The following is a 21,464-nucleotide window of genomic DNA, read 5'->3' on the forward strand; positions in this document are numbered from 1 at the left end:
TCCCCAGAAATGAACCTTCAATGTTGTGATAAGCAAATTTTCTCCTCAAATCGGGGCACTAATTGTGCGTTCACCCGAGAAGACTCTTTGCACAACTGAGTTAACTCCAAATTAACTTTTCTTATCTTTTCTTTTATTTTGCATTCATCTTTCATGCATATTAAGTTGAATTATTAAATAACTTTATTTAATATTCCACTTGACTTCTATTTTTAATCTTTATTACTTTTAATCTCATGCGCACTTTATGAAATTAAAGTAACATTATTATTTTCACTTATTTTTTTTATCTTTTAATAAATTTCTTTTATTTAATCTTATGCATAAGTCATGCGAACTAGAATCTTTTATTAAAATAATTATATTTTCACTTTTTAAATTATTTTAGAAACTAAATTGATAAAAATATTTATTAACTCAAATAATAATAATATTTAGCATTTATTTAAAAATGAACTCTAAATATATTATTATTAAATTAACTAAATATTATCACGTTCTAAATTTAGACTTAAAGCTTTTATCTCCAAATTTAATTCCTTTTTATTTAATTAATTTCTCAATTAATTAAATATAATTAAATATTAAAATATCATAATAATCTTCTATTAAATTAAATCATTAATTAATCGTTTTAATTAATTTCTTTTATATTTAAACTCATGCCTAGATCATGCGATCTAGAAACCTTTAATAATTTAATATCTTTTCCACTTTTAATTTATTTAAGAAACTTTAATTGATAAAATATTTATTAATTCAATTAATAATAATATTTAGCATTTATTTAAAAATGAACTCTAAATATATATATATATATATTATTATTAAATTAAATAAATATTATCACATTCTAAAATTATACTTAAAACTTTTATTTCCAAATTTAATACTTTTTATTTAATTAATTTCTCAATTAATTAAATATAATTAAATATTAAAATATCATAATAATTTTCTATTAAATTAAATCATTAATTAATCCATTTAATTAAACTTAATTAATAGAAAATACATCAAGGACTCATAAAGCAACATATGAAAACCCATCATAGAAGAACACATACTAAATCAAACAAAAAGGGTTATAATCATGAAATAACATCATTTGATGCATTCAGAGGGTACTTAACTCAGATACTTGTCCTAATTATCAATTAGGACAATTGGCTAAGGGTTTAGGAATTGGACTTAAGAGTTTATCTCCCCTCTCTTACCATTGAGATAATGCGATAGGGTACGCTCATCCTGGCAATTCAGGGAAGTCGATACCCGGTACCTGCAACCTGCATAAAATCCACACATGTACAGACACAATATTCTAAGCTAAACAGACAATGGCAGGAAGTGGTGCATCGTGTAGATCCTGACTAGCAGGTGACTACGACTCCCTTCCTTAACCACATCAGAAACACCATACATAAAGAAAACAAACACGCACACCATACACATGCAGTATGGGGTAAGTATCCATAAGAAAGCACATGTGATAATAAACCATATAACTAATCATCATTGATAATTGAAAACATTGAATAATCATCATACATGCATGAAATATAGAGTACCAAGTAATCTCATCATATAATAAACTGAGTGTAAAACAACATCTGATAATCTCTCAAATAATAATACTGATCATCAAACATAAATTGGCCTAAAAGAGTTTGGCAATGATGACAGAAATGCGACTTAGGGGCAGGCACTACACGAACTAAGAAAAAATTGAATCATGAACTGCTTTTCCAATTGAGAAAGAAAAGAAAAATGAAATAACTCTTTGAATTACTATAGCTTGCATTTGAATACATTGAATTCTTGAAAAGAAAATTCACATATCTCTATGTATTTTCTCTATGAAATGATACTAGCCCCTCAATACAAACTAGCCTTCATTTTGGGATGAAATACAAGGGCTAACTTATGACACAATATTTTTCAACCTTCCCAAGAGAGCATTGCTATTCTGCAATAAGAATTAAAGGTGTTTGTGAGTACTAATATCATTTATGATGGCAGGGAAGGATTTATACTCCAATGCATGTTGCATTGAAATTGGTAATTCTAGAAATCAAGCCAGAAAACTAAACCCATATACAATGCTTGAAATTGTGCTTCTACAAATTAATTAAAAAAACTTAACTATTCAATAGCATGCATCTCATGTCAATCCTCAAAATGGCTATAAAACTTTGTCCAAAATCTATCTTCAATGTTTTGATTTGTACCAAGCATCTAGTTCGCTACTAGAGAATATGACCAACACATCTACTTGTCAGGTTCTACAAGTGTTCAAAATTTGATTTGCCTTTTTATTCTTCCTAACCTATTGTACCCAATGCCAATCCTACTATGCACCAATTTTAAGGCCAGGTCTGCTTTTCTAGCTTTTCGCAGTGCATTGATGAATGCATAGCAAAGTTTTCCAAGAACTTGATGACCCTTGTCTATAATTCCATTTGCTAAATTGCATGCTTGTTTCATGCAGCCAGCCTTGCGCATGACTTTTATCATATCAGCATACATTGTATCAGGAACCACACCCATTGTTGCTAGCTCATCTAATATTCTGCATGCTCTAGTCACATTACCTTAGAGACAAAGAACAATTAAAAGGGTCCTAAATGACACTGGAGTTGGGGAAATACCCTATCAATCATCTCATCCCACAGTTTTAAGGTTGTCTCTGAATTGCGCACTTTGAAATGCCCATCAATCAATATAGTATAGGTGTAAATTGTTGTCTCACAACCTTCCTTTTCCATGCGATGCAAAATCCTCATAGCCTTATGTATTTTTGTATCTTTGTAAAGTCCATCAGTGATTGCATTGAAGCATAATACATCTCTAACACATCCCCTCTTAGACATTGCCTTAAAAACTTTTTCTGCTTCCTCTATTTTACCAGCTTTACTTAGCTCATTAATGATTGCACTATAAGAAAATGCATTGACATCAAGACCAAGCACCTGAGACAATTCCAAAAAATCCCAAGCTTTCTCCACTTCACCAACTTTACAAAGTCCATTAACAACTGTGCTGCACGTAAGCTTGTGCAATTTGTATCCCCTTTCTTGCACCTATTCCAAAAGTTTCAGGGCATTCTCCTTATCACCCACTTTAAAAAAAGAATCAACGAGGGTCGCATAAATTTCCAAATCAGGCTTGCATTCTTTCCTCAACATATCACCTAGTAGCTTATTGCCCTCGTATGGCCTACCTTCATTACATAGTCCACAAATCACTAAATTGTATGCATGGGAAGGTATTTCTAACTTTTTGTCAGGCATCTCCTTGAAAAGTGACAAAGTCTGATCAAACCTACCCTCTACATGAAAGGCCTACATAAGTGTTAAATATGTAATCTGATCAAGAAAACAATGATTAACTTCCATTTGTCTCAAATATTCCATGGTTGCCTCAATCCTTCCAACTGTACAAACCCCCTTGATAATCATATTATAGGAAACAACATGATCTAGTCCATTCCTAACCCCAACTCTAGCTTCTTCGATCATCATTTCCAAAATTCTCTCAGCCCTATCTACATAATTCTTGTTCACCAATGCATCAATTAAACAGTTGCAAGTAAAAATATCGGGTTGAATCCCATTTTCCTTCATTGCATGCCAAATGTCCCATGCTTCCTCTTTCATTCTTTTCCTACCAAAATTCTTCATCAAAATATTGCTTGCATAGAGCTTTAATTTAGATTTTGGCAATTCCCTATTCTCATGGTTTTCCAGGTTTGCAGAATTTCTCATATCTTCTACATTTTTAGGGTTCTTAGATATCTTAGCTTTCAAAGCTGAGGCAACAACAAAAATACTATCCACATCCTCCATGGCTCCCAAGGACTCAACCACAGCAACATAGGAGGCTAATTCGTGCTCAAAACCCTGTTGCTTTCCAGTCCAATTGAGAAACCTAAATGCAATTTTTGGAGATTTTTGAACTTTTGACATTCTAAGTACATGTGTAATGAATTGTGGTGATAGCCTGAGGGAATTTTTGGCACACAATTCTTCCAAAGTAGACTCCAAATTAAAATTAGAATAAGAATTTAGTAAAATTTCTAAAATCCTAGAAACCCAAGAAGAGGGTTTTAAGTACAAATTAGAGAAACCTAAAAAAAGTGGTTCAGGCCATTGTGGGTGAAGAGAAATGGAAGAGAAAATGTACCTTGGATAGCTATAAATTTTTTTTGATAAGTCTTGCCCTTTATTGTTGTAATCTATTTTGCTATGATATTTTTCTGCAACTGGTAAATTCTTTGAAGTTGTGTTGATAGACATGAGCAGGATAAAGGGATTCCTCACCTTATATGTGACATCTTCAGCATTGAAAATCTTGATGAATCATATTATTTCCAAGCGTGGTAGGATATCAGATAAAAAAACCCATAACTGAAATTCTAAATTATGCAAAGTATACAAATCAATAGAAGACTTTTTGTGGTCGTATGTCAAATCATAGTCTCTGTTGAGCAAGGTATTTTTGCAAACCAACAATGTCTATCAAAGCTACTGTAATAGTAAGAAAGGATCAAAGAAAAATATTTTTAAAATTTGAGGCAGGCAAATTTATAAAATTAGAGTTAATCTTGTTTGAGGAGTGTTCTCACTGAAGCTAAAAGTGTTTTAATTTTTTATTAATTTAACTAAATTATATAATTATATAAATGTTTATACTCATGATCACAAAGATGTTAACCTTTTTTGGCATATTCTGTCATCTTCCATCCTTTGTGTTGTGATGTGGAGCCTAATCAAACTCATAAGTTTATTCGGCACAATTTCCCTCTAGATTATTTCTACAGGGTCTGGGGGCAGCTTCTGCAAGATGGGGTCAAGGGGCAGTGCCCCAAGTGTGCTACCTATTGTAGTACAAGGTAGGGTCAAGGGGCAACACCCCCATACGGGAAGCCAAAAATGAACTTATATTGTAAAAGGCACTGGCTAACATTTTTCTATTATTCTAGCCTTAATTTTGTAAGTGATAAAAAAATTGTATAAAAAGGCTTAAGGTTAGGGATTTTCATAATGTGTGATGCGAAAATTGGTTCTCTTCTTTTTCATGTCCTCAACTATTGGGGCTCCAATAGGATCAACATGCTCAATAGTAATGGTATTTGTGCATGATATCCAAGTCCTCCAAGGTGTAGCTTCTTCAAACTTTTCCATACATGAAAGTTACCACTATTGAGATTTGGTACTTCTCTTTTTGACATTTTGAGCTTTGTGCTTCTAGTAGCCTTAAAATAGTCCTCTTAAGTAGAATACTTTTAGAATAACTGAGAGGGGGCAGGGGTGGTGAATCAATTATCCAAGGTCCAGATGTATAAGTAATTTTTTTCACAACTTAGTGAACCCATAAAATATTTATCTTCATGCATGCATCTATAATATTATGAAATCATTTAAAACTTGTAGGTTACTATCAAATCAATTTGCAAAAATGTAAATATGAAACATAACAAATTAATCAACACACTTGACACAATGATTTATGTGGAAACCCAATTTGAAAAAAACCACTAGCAACATGCTACTCTTTTTCACTCTTCTGAAGTGATGCCATGTGAAAGGCTAACCCTATTAAAGGTTACAATACACATTGTTAAATGTGACCCTATTAAAGGATTTCAATCACCCTATTAGGATTGAGCCTTGTTAGAGTACTTTAGACCATTCACTTTGAATGTCACTAGGTTAAAGGATTTACAAAAGACTGTTAGGTCAACCTTAATCCAAAGAATTTACCCTAGACTAATACAATTGTTAGAGAGTAATAGTAAGGCTTGACTTGATAACAACTTATAACTTCATTTGTAGATTATAGATCACTATTTCGGTCCTCCATTCTACTTGGACTTCATATGTTTTAGCTCTAATAAATTGTTCACCCTTCAAGCATTCATACCCTTAAGCCTTCTTGCTTAACATACCAATGCAGACTCTTCTCTTAGGCTAGTTGATGTAGTAAAACCCTTGACTCCTTGCCTTCTTTAGGTTCTCACACATGGCACACTTTTCTTCTAACCAACCATTCCTATAAATAGAAAATTAAGATCTTTTGTCGTTCATTTCCTATCATCCAATTTAGGGTTAGGATGGATTAGGTAGGATACAATGAATCTACCCCACATTCCATATCTCTTCTAGAGACTTCTCCTTGAATCTTTGTTGAATTTTGCCTAAAAATGGTTTACCTTGAATTCTGTACCACCAACTCATCAACCTTATCTTCCACCTCATTCACACGTTCTAAGAAAACAAACTTGTTAGCTTAGATCCATCGAATTCTTGATCTTTTAAACAATGCAGTCTCTCAACAGTATATGGATTTTGATGCTCGACACATACTACATTGCTTGACATCCTCTATGGAATTATTTGGAAAAAACTAAAGTTTACTTGTGCTTGGTACCAACTAAAATTTACTTGACATCCATTGTTTTGCTCAACATACACTAGAGTAAGCTTTTACTCAGCTCCAATTGATTTTCAGCTCAACTTGCACTAACTTTCCTCGGCACCTACTATCCACTCAATCAATCTTTGTAGACAAACTTTGTTTAAGTTGTTTTTCTAAACTTTCTTAGTGTAACCAACCTTTGTAACCTTTAAGTAGATTATCAATGCATCATATTATCACTATCTTAACTAATCCTTGTACTTCTTTACATAATCATAACTCAGCGTTCCCTCTAGGTGCTATTGTTACATCTTTTGATCAAATCCTCTTCATCAATCAAATAAGTGATACTATTTAAATCATATAAGCAATTGTCTTACTAGCAAATAAGAGGTTTGACATTAGTAACAAAACAATGATTGAAGTATGTTAATCATACTTGTATCAATCTATTCTCAACAATCTCCCTTTTTAATAGTCTTCTTCAATCTATTCTCAATAAATCGTGGCATTGACAAATATTTTCCTCACTTAGCACCTCTACTCTCATCTCCCTCTTTGCAAGATTGTGATCTGATTGTTTTCTGCAATCGGCATGAAGTTGGGTTTCTTATTTTAGAGTCTCTAATAATTTAAGATTTAGTGAAAATTTCCAATATATTTTTATAATATTATGCTTGGAAAATGTAATCTCTTAGATACATATACGATTATCATTCACTTTTTTGAGATTTCTAATTCATAGATAATCCATCGAAGCGGTTCAGATTTTCATCCTTTCTCAATAAGGTTCTGTGTTGATAGTGATCGTGAAATTTTTTTTAATGTGCTTATTAGTGTCTGTGAAGAATAAATGTTAATTGATTCAAAATGAAGTAAGAACCAATAAAATTTAAGGATATAAGGGAATAGTACAACAAGATACATGAAATAAGGAGAACAAAAATAGAAACAGGTATATAAAATTTTACATAATTATCAAACTGTAGAGTTACAACAACTACTTGAGCTGGAGCTCTTTTAAAGACCCATGACCATTCACATCCTTCTCTTTACATTCATCTATGTGTTTGGTAACATCTAACCTTCTCAAATGGTATCAATTATGGCTATTAACACTTTTGATGATCATTGACTCTTCCATTCATGTTATGGCTTTTCTACAATCCATGATCAATTTTCTAGAGCTTCGATATTCTCTTTTATTGGCAATGACTTCATGCAAGTTCACTGTCCAAGTAGTAGCCTTCCTCAAACTCTTCATTGACTTCAAAATGATGATTTCTTTATTTTCCATGTCTTCTTCAGATAGAAAACTATTGAACCCTTTGAATATCTTTCCTTACTATCTTGGAAATGGCTCTATACTATGGAGATCTATTTCTTTCATCTCCAACATTTGGGTCAAATTGCTGGTAGATTTTATTTGCCTCCAAATAATCTCTCTCTAACCATAAGATAGCTACAAAATTTATCAACTACCTCCATTTATTGCAACCTTTTTAGACTCCCAACAATCTTAGAACTACTTTTTCTTTGACCAAATAACAATCCACTTTTTTCTTTGACCAAATAATAATCTACTTTTTTTGTTGACCAACAATCTACTTTCTATTTTGACAAGGGCAATCCAATTTTCTCTAGCCTAGCAATTCCTTTCTTTGTTTATGAAATATTCTTTCCATAGACATCATCACTTCTTCACATGAATCTAATGTGAGATGGAGGAGTTGAAAGGGGAGCAAAACAAAATTTTAAGTTTTCTTTTCTACATTTTTCATACATCTAGTTCAGCTTCATCTCTTCCATTCAAATGCTATTAAAATCCACAGCTTTGTACAACTTCTTACAATGCCATGACGAAGCACTCTGTCAGGAGAGTGCATAGAAAAAATATTACCATAATTTATATAGAGGCTTACCTATATGATGAAAGGGAAAGAGAGTAGTAATGTCAGAATAACCTCGAGTTTAAGAAGTCACTGGAGGCAAGAATGGATAGATTAGAGGAGTTAATGTGATATCTTGGGAAAATTATCTTTACTTGACATTGAGATTTTACTACAGACTGGATGTCCATACAAAGTGTGTGACAATGAACAATTTATATCTAGTACTAAATGAAGATTCTTTTGAATCCAAAAAAAAAACTATTTCAATTCTTAGTGAGATGTAACTTAATAAGATCTAGAGTTGCTAGAAGCAGAAGGTCAATTTACATAAGTAGTTAGATTATAATCTCTCACATTGATCTAAGTTATAAGAACTTATTACTTTAAAAATAAGTATTTGGATAATAAGGTCTAGAGCTACTTGAAGCAGAATGTCAATTTACATAAGTAGTTGGATTATAACCTCTCACACTAATCTAAGTTATAAGAACTCATTACTTTAAGTATTTGGATTATAACCTCTGACACTGATCTAAGTTATAAGAACTTATTACTTTCATGTAGGTTCTCTTTAAATTATTTTTTAGCAATCTTTTTCCATGTGTACTTTATTTTTGTGATTTAACTTTTGCAATTCATTATTATTAATTTATTTAAGTTTTTGATAAGAACAACTATGTTCTTCATTTCTATTGGTGATTTCCTAAAATAATTGATCTCCTTTAATAAATTTGTGTTAGTCATTTGATAACATACAAAGATTTAAAAAAAATTGAAAGTCTTACTCAATCGGATGTTGAGTGTGTTATTATAATTTTAGCATTTTGGACAAGTGAATGGTGTATTGTGACTGTAAATAAAGGTTAGTTATGCTTTTCCTAGATAATAAACTTTTGGCTACATTTTGTATTGACAATAACAGGTGCAAGTAAACATGATAATAAAAGGTGCAAGTAAACATTATATGATGTATTGTGCAAGAAAACTTTTGGTTACATTTTGTATTGATAATAAAAGGTGCAAGTTATATGATGATAAAAGGTGCAAGTAAACATTTCATTCCCTAACAATTTTGTCACTACAAGATGCAAACAAATAATTGAATTTAGCATTTGAGATGTTGATGTCAACAACTTCAAAGACTGAATTTTGAATTCCTTCTTGAACTATGTCTTTTCAGTTAAAATCTTAGCAAAAAATGTGTTTATTCCTCTCCCACCATAGAACTCAAACCACAAAAGCAAGGATACATCTCCAGATAGAAGAAAAAAAGATTTAGAAAAGAGCACAAGCCATGCTTGAAACAAGTCCCATAATTTGCATGGTAAAGGCATAGAGAAACTCAACTTCTTTAACACACATGTCTAATAGTCATGAGCAAATGGACATAAGACCCACTATGTTACTTATTATAAAAATTGATAAGTTTTGTACTATTTTATAGATAATATTGAAATTCTCTATACAATTTAAGATTGTTGTATAAGTTAGATTTGATAGGTTCAATGATATGAAAACAATGACACTTTTTGATGTCTGATTTTGATTGATCATTCAATATTATTTGATCAAATTGATTCCTTTGATTTGATGATTTAAGGTGATTGTGAGCCCTGATTGGTAACTGTTAATTAGATGCATGAAAAGTGACAATATTTAGTGAATGCTAATTTGAAATATTGATGGATGATGATTGAATGAATATTGATTTTATTGAGTGATGTTTGATTGTCGAATTGGATGTTTTTTAGATGAAGTAATGCTTGATGTGGATTTGACGATTTCTTGCTTGATCTTATTAATTGATTGTTTTCTTTATTTCTTGAGGGAGTAATGATAGATAGATGGATGATGATAATTAATAAGTCCAATATTTAAAATAAATACTTTATTGACTTGAAATAGTCGCCACCTTTTTTAGAATAATATAATATTCCCCATTAATTCATAGGTTCAATGATATGAAAACAATGACACTTTTTGATGTCTGATTTTGATTGATCATTCAATATTATTTGATCAAATTGATTCCTTTGATTTGACGATTTAAGGTGATTGTGAGCCCTAATTGGTAACTGTTAATTAGATGCATGAAAAGTGACAATATTTAATGAATGCTAATTTGAAATATTGATGGATGATGATTGAATGAATATTGATTTTATTGAGTGATGTTTGATTGTCGAATTGGATGTTTTTTAGATGAAGTAATGCTTGATGTGGATTTGACGATTTCTTGCTTGATCTTATTAATTGATTGTTTTCTTTATTTCTTTAGGGAGTAATGATGGATAGATGGATGATGATAATTTATAAGTCCAATATTTAAAATAAATACTTTGTTGACTTGAAATAGTCACCACCTTTTTGAGAATAATATAATATAAATTGATCTATCTTCTATGTCCTCATTAATTTCAAAACCTTCTAGCTTTACATCTTGCTATCAAAGAGTCAATCCTCTTCATTGCAATTTTTATTTGCACTAACCACAACCTTATAGAGTTACTACCATTTGGAAGAGTCACAATCCTCTATATCTTGTATTGCTTGAAAGAATGAGAACCCTCTGTAATTATCACTCTTTGAATGAATCATGATCTTTCATCACATTTTCCCTTTCAAGGAATCACTTCTTTATTTACTTCTCTTTTTTTCCTTTTATTAATTTTTATTTGATGCACACATTCCCTTTTCTCATCCTTCATCTCTCCAATTTTTCAAAATAATTTTTCTTGTTCTTTTTATATCCCATGTTTAAGGAAGTCACATGTTTTCATTTCATGTTGTTAATTAACCAAATTTAAATTTCTAATTATATATATATATATATATATATATATATATATATATATATATATATATATATATATAATATTTTTATTTTATTATTGTTGTTTATATTAATGAATCTTATTTCAAAATAGAACATTACAAATAAGCATTAAATTAGCAAGAAATTGAAATGGAAAAATAATATCAAATTGCCTTTGTAGCAAGAGTCAATGAGAAACATGAGCCCATTACAAAATAAAATAACATCTACAAAGGCATCAACCAACAAAAATGCCTACAAAAAGAGATTTTGTCTACCCCAAATGTAAAATGTCCTAGATAAATATGTAATCCACCAATGTACCTTGGATTTGAGGCACAATAAAAAGAGAGATAAAGAACTTATGATATTTTTCCAATCTCTTTTAGTTAGCTCAAAGAGGGATGCAAACTGATATTTAGGAGTTAAACTATTCATACTACTACATGACCCCCCATATGGTTATTCTTGACGATAAAGGATGCTCCTTGCTTGAGTTATAGAAGTCAAGATAGTCACTCTCAAATGTTACCTCTTATGTACATCATGCTTCCTAGTTGATGTTGTTTTCTCTTAAAATTAAAAGGATAGAATATTTCTTAAATTTTGGTAAATTATGTACCTTAGATTTTTGTGATTACATTTTCACTTAAAATATGCATAAATGTGTAATATGCGAGAAAAATGTGAAACAAGAAAGATGGTGAATTTTTATCATTTATTGATGTATTTAATTGATTATTGACTTTTTCACTAAAATATGAGTTCTTTTGATAATGATGAAAAATGTGTATAATATCATGTGAGGGATGTATCTTGCATGTCTAATGCAAGGATTATGATACTAGATCTTCATGAGATTCCTAAGAAATCTATCTAGCATGTCTTGTATGAAACAAAAAAACTATGGATTTTTTTAAAATCATTGCATGTTGTACTTTGCATTTAGGAATGCGTGAGATTGTAAAAGGAAAAATGATATTGCATGAAATGTGTGTTTTCTAGAAGTTTAGTCATGTTCTTTATTGCACCTTGGATGTAAAGTGTTGTGTAGCATATACTCCCTCTTTGTAACTATTGTCAGTCACCTTGTATATACACTATGACTTTCAATTTGTTATGTTATTTTAGCTTTGATGAATTTGTAAGTGATGAAGGGCTAGCTTGAAGTTTTCTTTTTTCAGTATTCTTATGACCATTTAACCACCAAATTTTCTATCTTTCTATAAATGTGGTCCTTGTTCATATTTATTTCTGTTGATTTTTTTCTCACTACTAATTTTGAGATTTTGAATTTAAATTGTGAACTTTAAATATTGAGATTTCTTGTGTTCTTGAGGTGACTAGGGTGTGTGTGTGTGTGTGTGTTCCATGTTGCTAGTCTTATGATGTGAAGTGATGTTTCCTATCATATTCAATGTGGAACATTGATAAGATGTATAAGGGACTAGATTCCAGAGAACATACCATTCTTATTATCACTTTCGTATAATTCTTCTATATGTTATTATTTATGAAATGATCAAGTACCTTAGCCTAAACATGATTTTGAATATTGATTACATTGCATGGGATAAAATGCATGAATTATATGTAATTGATGTGAGTTTTGATACTTGACTAGTATGCCAAGCATTGCATGGATATTTGACAAATATGCCAATCTCTTAATGATAATGAGCTATAATTTATGCATTATTGGTGTTCTTGATAGAATGGTTCACTCTTCCTTCTTCTTATATGATTGTTTATGATATTTTTCATGATGAAAGGCCTAGTACCTTTGTTTTCTATTAAATTTTTCAATAGTAGAAGTAAGGTTGTAGTGGTTAACTCTATATATCTTCATTAGAAACATAAAACTCATACTTGAAATATTATCATTTATCAAGATTTTTTTATGTTATGATTGTTAAATATTTTAATGCCTCATAATATCTTGTTCTTTTACTTTATGTTCATGCATGATACAAGGGAATGATGTTAATTATGGTTATCAAGAAAGGGTAGCTTTTGAAAATTGATGTGGTACAAGGTAGGAGAATCCCCAAAGGAGATGTCCCAGCCCCCAGCAAATAGCCACACAATGGAAACAAAACAATAAAGCAACATTATTGCAAGATCTGATAGCAAACAACTTCTTTACTCATAAAATAACTATTTACATGTAATATGTGTGGTTGTAAGGCCTTCCAGGTTAGGGCCAAATACAACAAAAATTAGTTTTGCAAGATCCCTCAAGATCCAACTCAAATCCTAGATAGTCTAGATCCACACTTTGGTAGAAACCTCCAAGGAAGATCTAAACTTGTGCTCACAAGACCACCAAGCAATCTCCTAGTTTCCCAAGCCTCAGCTACTAGCTCTACTCACAAACTCACAACAACTCCACCACAATCCTGTTGTAAACTACCTCACATTCGACACTCTATCCACATACTCAAAAAAAAGCTCTCTCTTTAACTACTCTTCAAACTCACTCCTCTAAATGAATGAATGCTTAGAGACTCCATAAGACCCCTTATACGCAACTAAGCCACAAGTCAGCCTAGCAATTACAAACTAAAATAAATCCCTTATATTAAATATATATGAAGCCAAAGGTTAGCTACAATACAAATTAAATACCCCTACACAAATTCAAAGCCAAGGTTAGCTCACAAACAACTTGGCACCAATAGAAATCAAGACCAAGCCGAGTGCCAGAGAAACCAAGTCGAGCATAAGCAAAACCACAAGCAATGTCGAGCTCCCAAAGCATGTTGAACTCCATAGTGTATGTTGAGCTCCATTCAAAGATTGAGCTACTTGGCCAACACTAAACCCAAAAGTGACTGAGCACCACTCCTTCTTTGACCAAGTACTAGTCTAAGCACCCTCTAAAGCAACTATTGAGCCTCCTCCCATGAACTCCAAAGTAGTCACAAACCCAAGCTGCTCCTACATTAGACTCCCCAGGTAAATAGAAAAGTATGTCCAACACTTTGATGCCCAAAGAAAGATCATCAATCATCTTCATCTTCACCAAAGGCTTCCACTCTAATAGGGACAAGAAAACCAATATGCACATCATCCAGATTTCCATCAGTTTGTCAAATACCCGAATCTCAACCATCCAATCAGCATGCTCACTCTCAAGAACAAACATAACATAATACTTCACCAACATCAATAACTAGTGAATCCACACCAACAACAACAAGCTCCACATCAACAAAAATATGTAGATCTCCATCGATAATAGATCACATCTAATCTAATGTCTTCTTAATCCTTCTTGATTAGATGTCTCTTTGATATATCTTCTTCCTCTCCTCTTTTCTGCTCTAACTAATTCTGCAATGTTGTTTCACTTCATAACTTCTAAGCCACTATGAATTCTCAGTTTGTGCATGCAAACTTCTCTTTCTACTCCTTTAATTCCTTACACACTCACTCATAGAGAATATAGGGTTTGTCCTCCTTATGGAGAATTAGGTGAATTAGGGTTAGCTATTAGTCTACGACTAAGATTTATCCATTTTTTCACTTAATCCTTCCCATTTTTTGATTGGCTACATGTCATTGCATAGGGAATCCAACTTGACATTTTTTAGTCGGCTCAAAACTAGTTTACATAGTTGTTTGTGCCTTTACAAACAAATATGTTAAGACTATCTTTCTCAGCATCTGAAGTCTCTAATGCTAGACATACACTAATATTTATATTGTGACTCAGCACCTATCTTGCTTGACATCCATTGTTCACTTGGATCCTATGTCATTTCATGTATAATATTTTCTCGGCACTTGAGTGACTCAACACATAAGTGGCTCGACACTCACTATGACTTGGCATGGTCAAATATATACATGTTGTGCTTAGCATGTACTACTAGTTCAGCATGAACAAAGTAAACAATTTAACTGTGTTGACACTCATTTGTCAAAACCAATCTAGGATCAATAGGAATTTGATTACTCAAAGTAAGTATGCAAAAAAGTTAATCCTTATGTTTAATATACAAGATTGTAAAGAAACATGTACTCCATTTGAAAGAAAATTTGAGTTCTCTTGTGATAGTGACACTTCAAAGGTCAATGAGACATTGTATTGGCAAATGGTGGGAAGTCTAACCTACTATACCACTACAAGATGTGATATTTCATATTTTGTCAGGATACTTAGCCAATTCGAGGCTAATCATCTTGAGGTTCATTGGGATGTATAAAATAGAGTACTTTGATACTTGCAAGGCAACATATCTTTTGACATTGAATATATTAACCATTTGAATGTTGGGTTGACAAGTTATTATAATTTTGATTGGGTAGGAGATCTAGGTAAATGTAAATCAACAACTAGTTATGCATTCAATACAGGATCAGGGTTTATCTCTTGGAGAAGAAAGAAGAAACCAACTAGTTTTCTTTCATCTAGTGAAGCTAAGTACAAAGCATTATGCAGTGCTACCTTTAACCAATTTGGAAAGGATAATTCTTGAAGATATGGGCAAAAGTAAGAAAGGCCTACTTTGATAAAGAGTAATAATCAAAGTACAATCAAACTTGCAAGAAATCCTATTTATCATGCAAGATAAAAGTATATTGAGACACATCACCATTTTGTAAGAAAGAAAATTCATTCTCAAGAGACCAAGCCGAACTATTGTAATACCAACAAAAATGTAGTTAATTTACTTATTAAGTCGTTTCGAAAGATAAAGTTTGTAAAATTTAGAGAGATGATAGGGGTAAAAAAAAAAGGTTATTCCATAAGGGGGAGTGTTACAGTAATGAATAACTAGTTATACTTTTGACAACTCAAATTTGAATTTTTGGTAGCAAGAGTCTAGTTTAACTATAGCTACATGTCATAGAGTTCTAGTTTGAAGAAATGACTAAGTATAGACATGTCTCTTAGATATAGTTAGTTGTCTATAGTAGTCCACTTATTTATTACTTGTGTTGTGTTGTTAAACTCTTAATAGTTTTCTTTCAATCTCCTTTGCAATACTTTATGAATGTAAGTTGTTTAGTCAATTGTATAAATAGGCTACAAAATTATTAAAAATTGATGATTACTAAAAAATTATCTAATATTTTTGAAATATTTTATTTGAAAGCTTACATGTTTCCTTAAATATTACCATTTCTAATTATTTTTTCCTCATTTCTCCATTCATCAAGAGGATTCTCATTTTTAGATTTGAATAAAATTAATTTGAGAGGAATCTCTTTATTCTAACTAAAAAAATTATTACTAAAACTTTTACCAATGGCTAGGATTCAGGGACTATTATGATGGTTAGGAGGAAATCAAAGTTAAACATTGACGTCATGAAAACCATCATGGGCCTGAGTACTAAAGGTATGCATTTTTATCATAATAAGAAAATCCCTTATATGTCTGATAAAGAAGATGGGGAGAGGGCCCTAAACCAACAAAACTATTTCAGTAAGAAAGCACTAACCAGTTAGGCCATTATAGCCAAGCAGTGGGCTAACATTGCATAAACTAGCCATTCATCCAATACCTTCAACAAAATTTATCAAAAACTAGAAAAGAAACACAATCAATTTCCACAATACAAACAAATATGTTATTATTCAAGGAGAACATAGAGCCAAACCTTATAAGAAAATCTCTTAAACTATACTTAAAGAAAATATATATCTTGAAATTTTCAACCAAAAAAGATCATTACCATAATAGTTCAGACATAATTGTAAAAAAAATTTGATAGTTTTTACAAGAAAAAATGTCTCTAAACCTAGAGATAACTCAAACTAACAACTATAACATAGCAACAGAGCTTTCAAGCATTCTTGATGGCATTTCAATCTTTCTTCAATCTATAGAGCTTATACTACTAGTTGGTGATGTCATTCCTTCCCCGGTTGTCCTCCTTGTTGCCCACATCTTCTTCCTTGGCCTTTTTCATCATTCTCTTGCTAGTCACAACAACAAGAACTAATCTTTTTGAGATCTCATCTTGAATTTTGCAAAGGGTAGAAGCCATGACTCCCATCTCAATTTTAGTTATTGCATCCTTATACATTTTGTCAAGGGAGTCAATCCTACTTTTCATATTGTTTAACTATCAAATTAAATTGGATTTCATCTCCTTTCAGGGCAAAGCAAATTGTGGAGGGCAAGTGTCTCCTTTACTTTTGAGTATGGGTCTTCTATATCTTTACACTTGGAAGCTTCATGCCATCCTTTTAACTATTCCTCCTTAAGGACTAGTTTGCATCACTTAATGGTTAGTACTAGTCTCATACAATTTGATTCTCAATTTTATCATCATATGATGTAGACAAATTTCTATTTTGATGTGAACAGTTGAAAAGTAGATTAGTTGCCTTGGTGCCTACGCCTATAAAGTTTTTCAATTCTCCACATTTTTTGTTTGAGTTATTTTAATTCAATTTAGAAGCTCTGTTGCCATGCTAATTACTAGGCATTGAAGGTTGTTGAACCTATTCAGATTCTATCTCACACTCTTCTTGGTATAATACAAGGCAAGACACCATTCATTGCCTTGCACCTAAGGTATCTAGAACAATTTGATTTAAGAGGATATTTCTTCAATGTGTGTGTGTGTAAGCTAGTTTGATTTGTTCTCAACTTATTTGGTTTTAGAAATTATGTATGGTACTGGAAAACATCACTTTCTAAGGATTAGAGATTGGTGCTAGAGAAGAGAATGATCTTTGTATATGTAAAAATAAAATCACAATTTACATTGCATTGTAATCGCACATTCATGGTATTACAAAATTGTGCATGATGAGATCTATAAATTGATAGTAATGAAACAAGGCTTTGAAGGTGGTTGTAAGAGAGCTAAATAGAGAATTTCATAAATGTTAAGAGTGACAATAAGTTCTAAAAAAGAGGAACACAAAAGGATTAGAGAAATAAGTAAAGGAACAATGATACTTATTTGTTATTTTCATTACAAGTATCTTGTTGCTAGTAGTCAGTTAGGAAAAATGTCTCTACTTAGTTACACAATTAGTTTCTAGAAATGTAAATTTCTTCTTTGAATTCAATATCATGGATTTTGAAGAGTCTTCCACTTTTATATTATCTTGTTGTTGATAGATAAATTGTAGGTCATCAATCATTCTTATAAATACTAAACGTTACAAGAAAACAAAGAATCATGAATATGATGACTTCATGAAGAATATTGTGTAGGTCAAAACAAGAAATTTATGTATAAGTCAATATCATAATTTTGGTTCAAAAATTTGGGGTGATTATCCTTGTGGTACTATTGTAATTGTATGGAAGTTGATGCAATGTGTAGACAAGTTTTTCAAGTTTCTTATTTTTGTAAATTTTAAATTTTAAAAAATTGAATAAACACTATCCTCTCAATTTATCTAAATGTACAAGGAAACACATGTATGCATATGTTGCTAGGATTGTATTTTCTTTATATCATTTTCTTCTTAAATTAATCAAGATTTTGAATTTTGCTTTTGCTGTAGAAAGAGCTATGGTATTATTGTTGTATTTTAAATGAGAAATACAAGAAGCTTGGGGCAATCTAAGCAAAGTCTAAGGTTGTTAAAGGCTATGTGGAAGATGGATCCAATATCATGATCATCATAGGATTTGAAGAGAAAATGAACAAAATTATGTGGTTGTGGTATAGCATATGCTCAACTATTAGTATCCATGTATTTTATTTTATTATTATGTCTGTGTATTTCTCTATTTTTGTGGGCATTAATGCCTTTCTTTGGATGTCTCATTTGAATAAAAAACATACACTTCTTTATCAACATTTTTTTACATTCTCTTGATGTAATTTCTATGGCAGGGAACCTAGTTCTGTTATTTTGTGCATCACTTTTGACTTAGTTTATTTGAAATGCATAGTTTAAAATCGGTTTTCATAAATGCCCACTGTCGGCTTATTATGTATTAAAAATATTGATCTATATGATTTATTGTAATTTATTATAAGCATCCATGAGTACAAGATGCTTTAGCTCCTTCTAAGAGTTGACATGCTATCACTTTATTTCTCCTTAATAAGGAATGCAAATCATTAGCTATAGAAGTTTCTTTTATAGGCTTCGGTGTCCTTTGTAGGGAATACTTATTTAATCATTTGGTATTACAGGAAATGGTGGTAGTGATGGGCTACATGAATATGTACCATCACTAGATCAAGTTTTTGAAAGCACAATATGCATAAAAAAGCACCTATATTTTTAACAAATATAGAAAGATATTATTATAATCATGCAATAATATATTACACCACCTTATCCTACAGGAAATATCTCTACAAGATGTAAGATCAGAGAACCCAAGAGTGTCAGGATTTTTGTTTAGCCACTCAATAGGAGGGGCAATTATCTTGAAGGTAGTATTCTTTCATTCTTGATTTAATGGTTCCAAATTATTAAGATCCTGCTTGGAGAATTCCTTGACTGATGTGATTTTGATAAATAAGTTGGATTTACTAATTCTAGTTTTCAATCTTGAAGTAATTAAACAAATTACTTTTTTTACCTCTTGTCATTTATTTACTATGAATATGATTATTAAATGCTTCTAGCACCTACTCACCTTGACTTTCATATAATACATGTTTGAAGGCAACATTAGATCCTAATGTCAAGAAAATGGTATGAGGAATTGTCACAACTTCTCCAGCACTGCATGTGTGGACTGCACATCCAATTTTTGTGGTAAGACACTGAATTTTGAACTAGATTTGTTTTTAAGAGCATCTGCCCTATATTACACTATTCAAAGATGATTTAAGAAGTATGGAACTCATAATTGAGTACTATGATGTTAGGGGCATCTATCAACATAAGCTGGAGGATCAATACATTAATCTTAGCACTTATACATAAATTGATTTCTTTAAAAAATAATTAAGAATTTTTTTATAAGAAAAATATGTTTTACAGGGATCCTGAAACCCAAAAGTTGTTACATATCATAGGGCTAACATTAAAATAATAATAATAATTAAGAAGCTACTAATATGAAAAAATAAAAATAAAAGGTTTAAACTAGCTTTAAGACGGAGCAAATTTGAACAAGATAAATTAGTAATTTTTTTAATCTTATATTTAGATAAAAATGAATTTGATAAATGTATACTTGAATTATGGTAGGCAATTGCACCATTATTTTCACTTGTTTTACCAAGATATTAGTTGAGTGGAGAAAATAAGAGAGGATCAGCTATATCTCATGATCTGGAAGAACTTATTGCTAAGTATTCTGATCCACTAGTATACACTGGACCAATTAGAGTGTGAATAGGCTGTGAAGTACTTCAAATTAGCTCATTTTTGCAACAGAACATGAAAAGAGTAATTGTTCCCATTTTAGTCCTCCATGGAACTGCGAACATCGTGATAGATCCTACTGCATCTCAGAATTTATATGATCAAGTAGCTTCAAGTCATAAAATAATAAAGCTTTATGAAGGACATTTTCATGATTTATTATTTGAACATGAGTGAGATGAGGTTGTCAGTGACATCCTTGATTACATGGACAATAAATTGGAGTCTTAATGTGGTCCATGTTTGTCTCTTTGCCCCTACCCATTTCAAGAAAATGTAATAAAATATCTTGTTATTAAAAAAAATAGTCTTTTTATGACCTTGTCATGTAAAATAAACATTTTATTAGTGGTTTTTATGTGATGAAGAACTTAGAGCCAGTAGGTCACCAATAGTTGATGTTTTCACCTTGAGACTGACAACTTCAATAACGATTGAGTCATGTTAATTCTTTATTGTCTGGAAAAGATGTGTGGTTTTATGATCTTGATAGTTTTCATTAGCTTGTGAAGTTTTTCTCTTTTATAGGTCGAGTATTCTGTAAAATATGCAATAATGCACTCATGACCGAACAAAATAAATTTGCTAAAATACATGAGGTGGTTTGAAATTTGCTAAAACAAGGTTTGTCTAAATCTCTAGCAATAATTATCAATTAATTTTGTGAAGAATTTTTGATTATTTAATGTCCTCAATTATTCAATAAATATCCTTGATTCTTCTTACTTTCAATAGAAAAATTGGAAAACGCAAGCCTACTGCCAGAGATGACAAATCTAGTAAAAAGCAAGATAAGAAAAAGATAGCCAACTACTCGAACGAGCCAAAGAGGCTTGCTAATGCCTTTTTTGTTTTCATGTATGTAAGATTATAATTTGTCGAGTTTATGATATGCTATACTAATTATTTTTAGGTACTAGATAATAGTTATTTGAGTTATTCAAATATCTTATCTCATTATCCAAGTCACGAGAGTGCTAGCTTTCTATCTGTTTGATCTTTCAATCAATAGTAATTTTCAAGTGAAC

At 31.2% G+C, this 21,464-nt stretch overlaps 2 pseudogenes; one reads left to right on the plus strand and one right to left on the minus strand.

Annotated features, from left to right (window-relative positions):
* Positions 1–2,268: 2,268 nt before the first annotated feature.
* On the minus strand, positions 2,269–4,342 carry LOC149549791 (uncharacterized; annotated as a pseudogene).
* A 12,101-nt stretch (positions 4,343–16,443) lies between these two features.
* On the plus strand, positions 16,444–20,667 carry LOC149549792 (caffeoylshikimate esterase-like; annotated as a pseudogene).
* Positions 20,668–21,464: the final 797 nt, after the last annotated feature.

This window comes from Cupressus sempervirens, chromosome 7 (assembly GCF_028749045.1).
Source record: "Cupressus sempervirens isolate cs-2001-9-10 chromosome 7, ASM2874904v1, whole genome shotgun sequence".
Lineage (NCBI taxonomy): Eukaryota > Viridiplantae > Streptophyta > Pinopsida > Cupressales > Cupressaceae > Cupressus > Cupressus sempervirens.